Source organism: Equus przewalskii, chromosome X, assembly GCF_037783145.1.
Source record: "Equus przewalskii isolate Varuska chromosome X, EquPr2, whole genome shotgun sequence".
Lineage (NCBI taxonomy): Eukaryota > Metazoa > Chordata > Mammalia > Perissodactyla > Equidae > Equus > Equus przewalskii.
This window is the reverse complement of record NC_091863.1, coordinates 89010229-89024616: the sequence shown is the minus strand read 5'-3', so window position 1 is coordinate 89024616 and position 14388 is coordinate 89010229. Positions and strand designations below refer to the sequence as shown.

At 41.7% G+C, this 14388-nt stretch overlaps 1 protein-coding gene across 8 annotated transcripts in view; it reads left to right on the top strand.

Annotated features, from left to right (window-relative positions):
* CHRDL1 (chordin like 1) overlaps nucleotides 1–14388 on the top strand; it is a 112264-nt gene that overhangs the window by 71563 nt on the left and 26313 nt on the right. The window lies entirely within an intron of this gene.

The window sequence follows — 14388 nt, the reverse complement described above, 5'->3', positions numbered from 1 at the left end:
TTTAAGGGCCACTGCCTAAAAGAAACTATGCTGGAGAGCAGCAGAGGAGAGGGGGTGGGAGTCATCTTAAGTGGAAGTGAGTATCTATCTCTCCTTCCTTAACCCCTTTTAGCTTGTCCCCAGGTTATTGTATTATAAAACACAGCCCATTTCCATGCACAGCCTTAAAAGGAAGAATGGGCCTTGCAGAGTGTTTTGAGCATTTTGAAGACTGCAGGGCAAATTTAGGTGCATTTTTTAAAATCCCACAGTAAGATGGTGACAAACTCAATACAAGTAAAATGGAAGGCATCATCTTCTCAAATTATATCCAAAATGGAATCGTCATCTTCTCAAGATCATTTTGTATAGTTTTGTGTTACCCCAGTGAGCTTGTCTCCTTCGTTTGGATGGGAGACTCTAGTGAGAGTCATAAAAAGTGGCTACCACACAAATCCTCATTTCCATAAATCCCCAACATGGGTGAATGTTGGAATGACCTTGGTAAATTTATGTGCAGACCAGGGCTGGGGAGGTGGGGGTAGGTGATCCCAATGTGCAGCCAAGAGAACCACTGAGTTAGAGGAAAAAATTAAAGGATTTGCTGGTAGGGGATGGGTAGTTGACTTCCTATACATTACTGCCAGCTTAATCTTCCAAAAAGATAGCCTTAACCTTGCTGCACCCCAACTCAAAAGTCTTCATGCTCACATAGTATAATATGCCAGTCACAGTTCTAAACAGTTTATAGTTCCAAACACTTTAATCCCATGACAACCCTGTGTGGTGAGTACGATTATTATCCCCATTTTATGGATGATGAAACTGAGGCAGAGAGAGGTTAAGAACCTTGCCAGAAGTCATGTAGCTAGTGAGTCAAGGAGCTAAGAATTGAATCCTGGCAGTCTGGCTCCAGACTCCAGGCTCTTAACCATTTCATTGCCATTGAAGGGGACGGCTCCCTGTTGCCAGGAAAATACATGTCAACCCCCTGACTCTGACAGTGAAGGCCTTCCATGTTCAAGCCTCAGCTTGCCTTTATAGGCCCACATTTTTCCATTCATGCACCTCAGCTTCCACTCACGTTGTTCTTATGCTCTCTTACATTTGTAGCTTTGCTCTCTCCTCTGCCCCTCAATACTTCTTGAACTTTAGTGTGCTTCAGAATCACCTGAAGAACTTGTTGAAATTCTGATCCCTGGGCCACAGCTGCAGAGATTCTGATTCAGTGGCTTTGGGGTAGGATCCCGGGATATGCATTTAGACGAACCCCCACTGTCCATTCTGATGCAGGTCGTCCATAGACTGTTGCTTTGAGAAACCATTCCTAAGATCATGAGGATGACTGGGGGTGGCTTGAAAGGAACGTTTTACATCTGAGTTTAGTGCACTTAAATTGAGCCTATTAAAAGTCTGGAACCTGAGGAAGCCAATAGAAAAGTAACCAATGTCAGTCTCTGATTGGTCAAAGCATCTAATTCCAACCATATGGCAACCAAATTTGGAGTGAATGAGTGGCAGCTGTTTCATCATAAGGAACTGGCAGGAAAAGGAGACAAATGGCTGCTTAGGTCACATCTGTACATGTGCAGTAAGGGTTGAGAGGAGGGAATGTTGCCTGTTTTTGAAATATCCGTTGCCTCCATCTCTGCCTGTGGAAATCCTGCCAGTTCGTCAAGACATAGCTCAAATGCAGCTTCCCCAGATTCAAACACAGGGAGTCCTCAGGCACATTTTGATAAATACTAGCTGGAAGGCCTTTCTGTCTTCTCTGCCTTCTCACCTCCATCCTTAATTTCTCCACCCCTAAATCCTCCTTATCTTTCAAAAGCCAGCCTAATGCCGCCTCTTCTATGAAGTGTTCTTTTCATCCTGCAAGTTGGGAGTAACCTTCCCTCTGCTCTAGGACCCCTCAGCACTTAATCTGTGCTTCTCCAGTAGCATTTATCACCTTGTCATGTTTGTCTTTTATTATTTGTGCTCATGTCTTGTCATCCCTACCAATGTATAAGCTACTTAAGGCAGAAACTATTTGTGTCTCATCTTTTCCCCCCCACTGCACTAGACACAGAATATAGGTGCTCTTTGAATAACGCACGCTAGCTTGGAAATATGGCCAGAAAGTTAGTCATAGTTTGAATTAGATGCTACTAAAATATTATGATTGTGTTTTCTTCCTTTGAATCATTGATTGCCTGTGGTAGATGGTACTGACTATACATTGGTTCATGGTCAATAGGAAATTACCTGGTGTCATTCCTGAGCCCCATGTTGTTTTTCTCCCCCATCCTACTTTAGGACGCTATAATTAATATTTTTTGAAAGAAATTAACTTATTCTGAGTACCAGTATATTCTCATCCCTTTTAATGTGCGTTTTGTACCAGCCCTCATAAGTCAGTATGGATTTACTTGCAGCCTAACTTGATTTATGCTTCAGTAAGGCTGTGAATCTTTCCATACCTGTTTCTCACAGTGTGTGGGTATCCGTACCTCAATACAGCTGTTATGTTGCATCCAGGAAAGATGAGTATGTTGTTCCTCAGCTCCGTTCCCACCTTTGCTCCAACGTAACTTGAGTCTGCTCCAAAGGGGAGAGTCCGTACTGAGCAGAGATGCACATGTGGTTGCTACTATAACCAGCTAATTGCTATAATCCAATTTTTAGGCTGAGATTATTTTGTTTGGGGAAAAGGGTATGTGAAATTCAAACTGAAGAATAATTAATAAAAGAAAGGAAACTGCAAGAAGATGTATTATTGCATCCAAGAGGCAATACAGTGCAAAGGACATAGGCCACAAGCCACAAGGACATAGATTTGATGTTGCAGAGCTACCGTCTCCTAGTGATGTTATCTTGGACAAGCTGCTTAACCACTTAAAGCCTCAGTTTTGTCAGCTGTGAAAATGGGGATGCTAAGCTCTACCACCAATAGAAAGGTTGTAAAAATTAACTGAGCTGACATAGAGTCCTAGGAGAAGGTCCAGTACAGAGTTATTCCTTAATGAGTGATAATCATTATATTTCATATAATAATTACTATATTTATTACCCTGGGGTTAAGTAGAATTGCACCTTCTCTTCTGTCTCTGACAGTCTTGCCTTTTGATTCGCTTAATCTCCGTATACAGAAACTCCATATACCGAACCTAATTTCTAGTCCTTCTTGTGCTAACAGATCCTAGGACTAACCATCTTCTCAAGAGTTCTCTTGTCACAAATAAATCTATTTTCTTTTCTTATGTCCTCAGAAGCAACAGATAAAAGCTGGCTATTACTGATCCTCTGTTGTCCCTTGACAATTCATTAAGTTCTTTCTCTGCCATCTCGTCTCCAGCCTAAATAAACCATTCTCTTTCATCTTCTCCTATAAGGACTAAATCCTACACTTTTCATAAAATTGTTGCTTTTTTCCCCTGCTTTAAATTTCTTTACATCTTTCAGTTGTATATAATGTGATTGAATCTGCTTTGAAGTTCTAATTTTTGAAGCACCTAGTTATTTTTTTCTGCTGAAATGATGTTTTTACAAAGGTATACCTTGTATAAGCATATTACTCATACAGTGGGGAACCCAGACACACTTCTGCCCTATGTTGGCCACCCTAATTGCAGGCAAAATACTGCAGAAGAAATAACCTTTTGAGTGCTGAACTTGCAAACCTTAATATAAAGGGCCCCATTCAGACAGGCTCTCTGCACTGTCACCAAACACTAATGTGTGCCTTTCTTCCTGGGTCAGACGGCAATCTTAGCTGTGGATTGAATCTCAGCCCCCACCTCAGTTGTTTAGACATGTCTTTGAGGCCAAGACAGTCAGGAGAGTGTTGGCAGGGTGCGTGTCATTGCTGGCACTCCAGCAAACCTCATCTGGACTAGAAATGTAGCTCAAAAAGCCACTGGAACCTTAAGGGAATCTTTATCAGAAGAAAAAATCTCTTCAGAGATTGTAGGACTGCCACATTCTGGGCAAGCAGGCCTCAAACCCAAACCCACACCCAGCTTCCCTCCCCCGTTTATCATTTCTGCTTCCTGTCTCCTGCCTATCTTGCCAAAGCAAAGGGGAAGGCTATGTACTTGGACTCTAGACAAGGGAGAGGTATTTGGGGTAGGCTATCAACTGTACTGAGAGCCAAACCTGTATGTGGTAGATGGTGTACATATCTAGCGCTTACTATGCGCCAGGCAGTGGTCTAAGCACTTTTGTGTGTAATATCTCATTTGATCCTCACAACAAAGGAGGAACAGTTATTATCCCCATTTTACAGATGAGGAAACTGAGGCAGAGAAGTCAAGTGATTTTCCCAAGGATACATGGTAGTAAGTGGCGGAGCTTGAATTTGAACCTTGTTAGCCTGGCTCTAGAGTCCCAAGTTTTTGCACTATCTGGTGGGAGCTATTCATAGGAGTGTGACAAGGGCCTCTCCCAGTGCAGGAGAATAAAGAGAGGACATGTGTGGCACATTGGCATAGGCAGATAATCCTAAGAAGACAGTAACCACACTGCCCGTCTTTCCCCATCAAGGTCTCAACCTACCCACTCCCAACCACAGGGGAACACCCTCATTCCACCCTTCTCTCTTTCTAGGCTTAAAGAGGCCCGAGTGTAAATATCTACCTTCTTTCATTCAGCATACATTTGTCAAGCAATCACTAAGTACCTGGCACTGTGCTGTTGCTCAAGACATAATAGTGAACAAAACAGACGTGGAACCTGCCCTTGCAGAGTTTAGTGGGGAAGACAGACATTTATCACATAATGATGCAAGTAGATATAAAATCACAACTGTGTCACATGCTACAAAGGAAAGGTATTATAAAAGCCCATAATTGGGAGGGGTCGACCTAGTTAGGGAGGTGAAGGAAGACTCCTAGGACTGTCCCTCCAGCCTCAACTCACACCACATTCCTCTTCACTCTCTGCACCCCAGGGAGGTGCACAGGGATGAGTGACTTAAAAGTTAGGCAGATAACTGGTGGCAGTCCTGTCCTCCCAGGATTCCTGACTTCTGATTTTACCATGAAACCAGTCACCTCATGCTGTAGGAGTGTCTGTACTGTCCTTCCTGCATTATAGATGCTGCATGATACTCTAGTCTGGACTTTTCTTCTGAAGTAACTACCATACCTTACCATATTCTCCAATTTCAGTTCTTCAGCTTGTTTTAAAGGCCCTCTGTAAAACAGTCTGACCCTTCCTTAACCTGATACTCATCCTCTTTTCTCTGACACCAACACGCACACCTTCTTCTCTAGGCTGGCCGTTCTCTGTCCTGTAATATGCCGTGTTCCTTCCCACCTTCACCACTGTTATGTGCTTCTCTTGACTCTTACTCCCCACAAGCTTGGAATAGCCTCCCTCCTCTTCTACTGATTAGAATCCTCCCCATCTTTCAAGAGCCCAGCTGAAGGCGCACCTCTTCTAGGTAGTCTTGCCTAACCCCTCTAATCCTCACTGATCTTGTTTGACCACTTTCAGGGCTTAGTGTGGTTCATAGAGTTCAGCATTTAAAAATATTTTCTTGTATTGTTCATTGTTTCCTGGGTCTTGGCTCCTCAACTAGAAAGTTCTATAAATAGAGGACCGTCTTCTTCCTCTGTTTCCACTAGAATAGTATTGAGCATATATCTTGTGATGAATTTATTAAAAGGAAAGAGAGCCACAGTTAGGAAAAGCTCTTGACAGCACTCCAAGTGCAGTGCTGGCTGGAGAGACAGGAGAAAAGATTGAACTCACAACTTACTCAACTCAAGCTCCTTTATCCAACGCATCTCCAGTGAGCCCAAGGAGAAAATTGAGTCTCTTTATAAAATCGAGATATTTCTGCTAACTCCTTCAAAGTAACTGAAACTGGAAGCAACTGCTTAAAAGCAATTTGTCAGTGTTCAAGACAACTGCCATTTTACCTAAGACTTCCAATTTCTTTCCGAAAAAGCAGCAAAATTACACCTCAGATGCCATCTCGGCTGCAATGCAGAGATCTCCAGGGAAGTGGTGTGTGAGATATTTCATTTTTTAATATCATAAAATTCTATCAAATTTTTCAAAATCAAAGAAAACTGGAGAAAATAACAGCAACTCCAAATATAGATCCTCACGTATCAGTCTAGAGTTGCTTTTGTTTTTGTCCTCATTTTCAGCAGAAACACTACCATCTCCTGGTCATAATGATAGAAAGGAAACATTGTTAGTGAGAAGCACTACTTAGAAAAATAAAAATTAGCTCAATAATTTTTGAGTTGGTATGCTCTCACCTAAACTTCCAAATGTGTTGAAACACTGATCTTTTCATGGCTAGGGAAGCCTGACCATCCTTAGTAATCCCTTTTCAAAAGTGAATCATTCATGTTCATGAATATGGGACCATCTTAGGTATTGTCTATCCTTGCCTACCTCTCCTCTTCTTTGAAATCCCCACTGGAAGCTTTCTTCTTCCATGGAAACTTTCCAGGTTGTTTTTGTTCTCTCTCCATCCCTTGCACTCAGAATTCATCTCCATGTGCCTGCTGACTGTCCCAGGACTCCCACCCCTCTGAGGTCATCATGTTTCTTCTTGGCATGTCTTTTATGTCTAGAATGTTTCTTCTTAGACAGAAACCCCTTCTGACAGTGGATGAGACAGCATTGACTTTCATACTGAGCTTAACAAATTAACAGCAATGATTCCTAATTGGCCATCTGGGATATCCTGTCAAGGTCAATAATGCCCCATCCTGTTGTGGTGTTGGAGGGTTTTTCATGTGTGTATGAGTCTGGTTCTACAATGAAAATAAGGAGTTCCTGGTGAAGCATTTCAAAGCAATGGTCTTTTCATGGATGGTTAAAGCCACCCTTCCTTCAGCGTTGTCCTTCTGACTACTTCAAGGGACGCTGCGACTGCCCAGAAACACACCGCTGGATATGCCCGCTACTCTCATTAGAATAGTCTTCATGACCTCAACATTTATAGAAATTAATCTTTCTTGACTGACAGTATAAATGGAGGAAAAAGAAACATGAGAAGGAAGAGTGATGTCAGGCAGAGGAATCATATTTGAATACAGTAGTACCCCCTTATCCACGGTTTTGCTTTCCGTGGTTTCTATTACCTGCGGTCAATGGCAGTCCAAAAATATTAAACGGAAAATTCCAGAAATAAACAATTCATAAGTTTTAAATTGCACACCATTCTGAGTAGCATGATGAAATCTCACATCATCCCACTCGGTCCTGGGTGGGACATGAATCATCCCCTTGTCCAGGGTATCCATGCTGTGTACGTTACTTGCCCATTAGTCACTTAGTAGCCATCTTGGTTATCAGATCGACTGTCTCGGTATCGCAGTGCTTGTGTCCAAGTAACCCTTATTTTACTTACTAATGTCCCCAAAGCCAACTTTATTATTATAGCCATGTGCTGCATAACGACATTTCAGTCAAGGACAGACTGCATATATGATGGTGGTACCATAAGATTAATACCGTATAGCCTAGGTGTGTAGTAGGCTATACCATCTAGGTTTGTGTAAGTACACTCTATGATGCCCACACAATGACTAAATCACCTAACAACACATTTCTGAGAACATATCCCTGTCATTAAGCAACACATGACTGTAGTTATTGTTGTTACTCTCTTAATGTGGCTAATTTATAAATGAAACTTTATCATAGGTATGTATGTATAGGAAAAAACATAGTCTATATAGGGTTTGGTACTATTCACTGTTTCAGGCATCCTTTGGGGGTCTTGGAACATATCCCCTATGGATAAGTGGGCTGTACTGTGTTATCTACACTACAACTGTAAGAACTCGCAAAGCCCAGGTCCCCATAGCCCAGAAAAAGTGGACAGTTGCTATAATTATCCAATTGATTCAAGCGAATTGCTGGAATGACTACATCCACTTTCGTTTTTGGCTTTGGCTGTTAAAACCAGACCCACATCCTCTACTCTCACCAAGTAGTCCAGTCCTCTTTGGATAGGGCCAGGAAGCCAAAGTGATGGTCACAGAAAGAAGAAGGACCTTAAACTGGCTGCTTTTCATTCCCGGGTTGAACAGGCAGTAAACATCAGTAGATCACTGAGTTTCCCTCTCCACCCTGCTTGTTATTTTCCATTTATGGATGTGGTAGCGCAGGACTCTATTTGGGTTCTTGGATTTTTACCACTCTGCTTTATGACTATGTAAATTGCACTGCCTCCCAGTGAAGCAGATATCTGTCTTCTTCAACCTCATTTTAAACCAAGAGAGAAAAACACAAACTCCTCCTCTAAAAAGATGAAAATAAGGAGAGGACTAGCATAATTATGAAAGAATCTAAGCCATTTCAGAAGGAATGAGCTGAAGAAATTTCTGCAGCCATTTTTTTTTGTATCTCCAGGATTCTGGCTTTAGAAATGTAATGATTTAGAAATAAAATGATTCCCTTTCTATGAGCATAAATTTTCTTTTTCTGCTAGGCTTCATTTGTTTGTTTAATCTAGATCCTTTCCTTTGTTAAATACCTAGCACACTTGTGGGAGTCCCTAAGTTGGGCTTTCCCTGTGTGTAAGCTACCCTTGAAAGAGGAGAAGGAGGGGCTGGCCCCGTGTCCGAGTGGTTAAGTTCGCGCGCTCCACTGCAGGCGGCCCAGTGTTTCATTGGTTTGGGTCCTGGGCGCGGAGGTGGCACTGCTCATCGGGCCACGCTGGGGCGGCGTCCCACGTGTGATAACTAGAAAGACCCACAATGAAGAATATACAGCTATGTACTGGGGGGCTTTGGGGAGAAAAAGGAAAAAAATTTGAAAAATCTGAAAAAAAAAGAAAGAGGAGAAGGAGGAAGAAGTGGAAGGAAAGGATGGGAAAACAGGGAGAGGCAATAATAGCTAACACTTACATAACACTCACAGCGTGCCAGGCACTATTCTAAGCTCTTTGCATATACTAATTCATTTCATCCTCAAACCCTATAGGGTAGGTATTACTGTCTACATTTTAGCAATAAGGAAATTGAGGCACAGAGAGGTTCATTTACTTGCCCAAAGTCACACAGGTAAGAAGGGGCAGAACCAGGAATTGGACCCAGGCAGTCTGACTCTGGGCTGTTCTCTTATCCATTACTGCTATGCTGCATCTCAGCTTGGGGATGTGAAACAATTTTGGGGACTCTTGTTAACTTTGAGGCTACTGAAGGAACAGACTTTGTGACAACTCTGCTCCCAGGGGCCAGATATGGTAACACTTCCAGCAGATTCATCGGGACTACTCTGGGATGCAAAGACCCCATTTATAGCCATAAACTTGGATCTGTGTAGTCACATCTCCATTGAAAGAGCAGAGCATGGGTCATGGGCACCATCTAGCTCAGTTTTTTTATTCCCTCTCCCATGATTTCCTCCTGCAAACACATGCACTTTCACAATGCACTTTTTAAAAAGTACGTATTTCTGATTTTTCTGGATAAATGCTTTTGTACTCCTCTTCAGATTTGGCTTGCCACTGTTGGCAGGAGTCCTTCCTTGTCTGTGACTTGGTGTTTCTCAAGCAGATATTTTGTTTAAAGTGCTTAGAGCTTGTATTGACAGCCCAAACAATAAAATGCTTTATTTGACAATAAAGTATTTTCTAAGAAAAATGACCGCCCACTTCACAAGATGCTGGAGGACCTCTTGTAGTCCTATGTATCACTACTGGAAGCTCAGGTGTCTACCAATGGAGAATCCTTATACCAGTGTTCTTCAAAGCTTCCTTCAAATTTCAACACACTTGCTCCCTCTGAAAAGAATTTGGAGAATTAGATGTTTGGCATAGGCCCCCCCCCAGAGTCATCTGCTTCCACTCCCTCTTTCATCTCCAGCTTGGTTATTGAGTACTAACTATAAAGTAGCCCAACCACAGAACCTGGAACGATCATTTTCTTCCTCTCTGCCCTCTCACAATTTCCCTCAAAATACTTTTAACTCTTTTCCCTGATTCTGCTGATTTCAACTTGTTCTTCTGAAAATACAGAAATCACTTTGTCTTGTCGCAGAGATCACTTCCCCCTGTCTTGAGGATTCATTTAATTTCTATTTGCCTTATGATTAGAGTGACCGTATAATTTATCATCCAAACTGAGACCCTTTTGAAAGTGAGAGGGGCAATCTTAATAATTATGCCTGCCAGAAAAAGAGGCATAAAACTGTGTTGTCCCAGATAAATCAAGACCTACGGGCACTCTATTTATTATGATGTGTGTGTTTCAGAAGTGGCCACATGCTGGCGTAGTTTTGCTGTCTGAGGCTTATCTTCATGGGTATCTCATAATCTCATTGTACATTTAGTCCTTTTGAGAGGATAGGGTTTAATTCTGTGACCTGGTTAAGCCAACCAGAGATTAATAGAAGCAATGGGAGCTATAAACAATCTGAATTTTAGCCTAGCTCTTGACCATTTTTCAAATAATTGTTCTCCATTTCTCCCATTACCAGAAAGCCAAGCCATTCCAGCTCCATAGGGTACCACTCAGAGGATAATTGAGGTTTGAATAAACAACACATGTGGCTTTTAAGGTTAAATGAATATTGTTTGACATACAGTACACCAGAGTTGTTTTTCATTTTGGTTTCAAAAATTGGTTAAAATTGCCTCTTGTTGCTTCTCGGAATTAACTAGAATCCATCTGTCTCCATTAGAATCACTGTTGTTTTTTTTTTTTTTAAAGCATTGGCTGAAAAAAGAGGCTCCCTCTCATGATCACTTGTCCAGTGAATCAGGGGCAAAAAACAAAGAAACGGGTTTTGTAGGGTACTGGTGCCTACTTTCTTCTTTTATGGATTTTGCCTCTTAGATATATCTAAGTTATATCTAAGGTATAATATCTAAGATTGTAAATGGACAAACCTATTTTCAGCTGTCCAGACAGACCCTGCCCAGGCCTAGAGAACCACTTATAGCCATAGAAAATGTGAACATCCAAGAAGATAATTCCAGTTTAACTATGGTTCAAATTATATGGAGTAACTAAAATGTTGAAACCTTTAGCAGCTATTTATAGCAGATTCAAGCTTAGAGAATGCCATTTTGATAACTTTGAAAGCTCAAAGGCAACAAAATACTGGTAGTTCCTACTTGAAAATATATATTCAGAAGTAATAGCTCTGGTAGTTTTTTTGTGTGGGGTTTTTTTTCTCTGTTTTTTATGATTTATTTTGAAGGTTCTTTTTTTTTCCCCTTCCTGCTTTTTCTCCCCAAAGACCCCCCAGTACATAGTTGCATATTTTTTTTAGCTGTGGGTCCTTCTAGTTGTGGCATGTGGGACGCCGCCTCACCGTGGCCTGATGAGCGGTGCCATGTCTGTGCCCAGGATCCAAACCGGCGAAACCCTGGGCCGCTGCAACGGAGCGCAGGAACTTAACCACTCGGCCATGGGGCCGGCCCCCTTCAGTAGTTTTTAATGAAGTGAAATAGTTCAATTTAGGTACACATGACTGTCTGAAAATGCTTAGGTGGTTGTGACACATTTATCTGAACTTGTGTTACAGGGTATTAATAGTCTGCTCCCACGTTTGATACTGACTTGCCTCGTCACGTTGCCATCTTGCCTCTGTTCATTTAACAGGGATTATATGCTTCTATATTGCTTTCCAGATTCTGACTGGACTATGAGTATTTTAAAACACCATTTAAAAGCCCTTTAAGACTCCATGGTCTAAATGCAATAAATTGAACTTCTCAGAAGGCCGTGCTGAGTAAACATTTCATGTCAATCCCAATCATTAATTTACATTAAAAAAGGACATTTGATGCGGACAGCTATTCTATCAGTTTTCTTTTGTAATTTGTTCTTTTTTGCCTACTTAGATTAGGCTTAAAACCACATCCTATAGCTTTTATATTTTGTTTTGCCATTTGCTTGTGAATCTTTTCTGATTTCAAATCTCTTGGGTCCCATGTTTTCATGTTTGCTCAGGACAAAGCTTAGACCCACCACTGCCACCTAAAATGGAATAAGTAAATCCAAGTTCATCCCCACTTAGTCACTGTCAAGGGCAGTGCCATTCCCTAGCTCTCCAGATTTGCAACCCAGAGTCATTTTATACTGTTTTCTCCTTTGCCTTCCTCCTTTATTATCAAATCTTCCATCAGGGTCTTATCATTTCCTTTTGATCAGAAGTGGTCTGATTTGCCCCTTCTTCTCCATTATTTTATAGATTTTCATGGCTTATCACATATTACTATGACAGTCTTCTAGTCAGCCTCCCAAATTCCAGTTGCTCCCCAACTAGTGGACACTCCATTGCCAAGATAAGCTTCCGCAAATATCACTTTTACCATTAGAACCTCTACATAAAGATTGGTAACAGGATCAAATGTGAATTCTTCAGCCTCTTTTTGAAGTCCATGCAGCAATTATTTACCACCCTTACCTCAACAACCAGTCCCCCTCCCTTCCTCCCTCCTTCACTCTCCCTCTCCTTCTCCCCCTCCCTCTCCACTAGCCCCATTTCTCCTTTCACATCTGAGGTTTCTACTCAAGCCACATCTTGCTTGCTGTCTCCAGTATGTGACTTGCTATTTCCCAAGCTCTGGCCCTTTGCAAATGCCATTCCCTTCAGTTGAGATACCCTCTGCCCACATCACTGTCTGTTTATACCCTGCATTTATCTGCTTCTAAAAATGTGACTTAACAGTTCTTTTGGGAAGCTTTCCATGACTACATCTGGCCGCTTGCTCCACCTGTTCAGTATCTCCTAAGCACATATATTCCATTTGTATTTTCAGTTGTTACCCTGTGTGTGTGTGTTTTTAGGCTATTTCCTATATTGATTTCCTGTCACCTCCACACAGGTTGTATATGTCTTGAGGGCAAGGGCATGTCCTGTTCTCTCCTCCTCCTGCCTTAACATCAGGCTCTCCGCTCGAGAAGCATCCAGTACATGTTAACAGACTTTGGGGAATTACGTTCTAGATAAAAACAGAGGGGAAATCATCTTCACTCTTACAGGGTCATTTAAGTTTCCACATAGTCTGCATCCAGTCTGTGTCTACCATCTTTACTCAGACATGGAATAACCAGGAAGAGGCGAGTATACTATTGCCCAAGCACTTAATTCTGTATTTTTGACTGCAGTTCAATTCAGTACATATACTGAGCACCTGATGTGTACCCAGAAATATGCTAAAGTGCTCCAGCCCAGTTATTCACAAACTCCTGCACACATCAGAATCCCTGGGATGGCTTGTCAAAACCCAGATCACTGACCCCCCCACCCCGGAATCTTTGACTTAGTAGGTCTGGAGTAGGGTCCGAAAGTTGGCATTTCTAACAAGTTCCCAGGTAATGCTGATGCTGCTAGTCCAGACACCACACTCTGAGAACCAATGATGTAGTCAGTACGGAGGGGGCGTCTAAGACATGGTCTCTGGTTTCAAGGGATTTACAGTCTCTTTAGGGAAGCAAGGCAAGCTTAGGAAATATTTAACAGCCAAAAATATTGTACAGTGTTTTAGTATTCATTCATTCAACAAATATTGACACTATCTACATGCCCAGCACTGTTCTAGGCACTGGAGTTACATCAGTGAACATGATAGACAAAAATCCTTGTTCTCATAGGAGAATTCTAGTGAGAGAAAACAGACAATAAATAAAATATATAAAATGTACAATAGTGATAAGTGCAAAGAAGGAAAAGAAAAGAAGGATAATAAAAACCAAAAGGGGATTGAAATTTTAGATAGGTGGTCAGAGAAGGCCTCCCAATTCCATCATTTGACAAGTATTTCTTGAGTGACTGCTATGTGCCAGGCACTGTTATAGATGATGGTGACAGCCATGAATAACGCAAACAATAAACCCTGCCCTTGCAGAATGGACACACTTATTTGGGAGCCAGGTAAGCTGGTATTTTGGGTATTAACGCTCATCAACTCATTATGTGACTGTGAATGGCTATACACCCTCTTTGAGCGTTGGTTTCTCCATCTGTTAAATGGAGCAGAGCAGTTGGACAACGTTATGCTTGTACATCTCTAAGGCTATAGAATGCTAAGTCCTTCAGGAGATCAGAAATATGTAAGAGTACTTGAGGAAGACTTAGTAAAGGAGGAAAAACTTAATGGTTTTCATAGGCATGGGGAGTTCTGGGGGGTGGGAGGTGGGAAGGTAATTTCAGAAGAAGAATAACGTGAGCAAAAACATGCAAGCAAGAATGGGAGCCACGTTTTAAATGAAGAGCAAGGAGGTCAAAGGGTTCCCATTGTATAATAGCTGAGATAGTTGGGTAGGAGGTAGATGCTCAGCAAAGATGAGGTGGGGGCTAATTACAGAGAGTCTTGCCTGGGAACTCACTGAGGGTTTTGATCAGGAAATGATACAATTATACAATCAAAGTGGTGTTTTAGGACGATTAACCTAGCAACCAGTTAAATCTTCAAAATTCATATTTTTTTTCCATAAGATG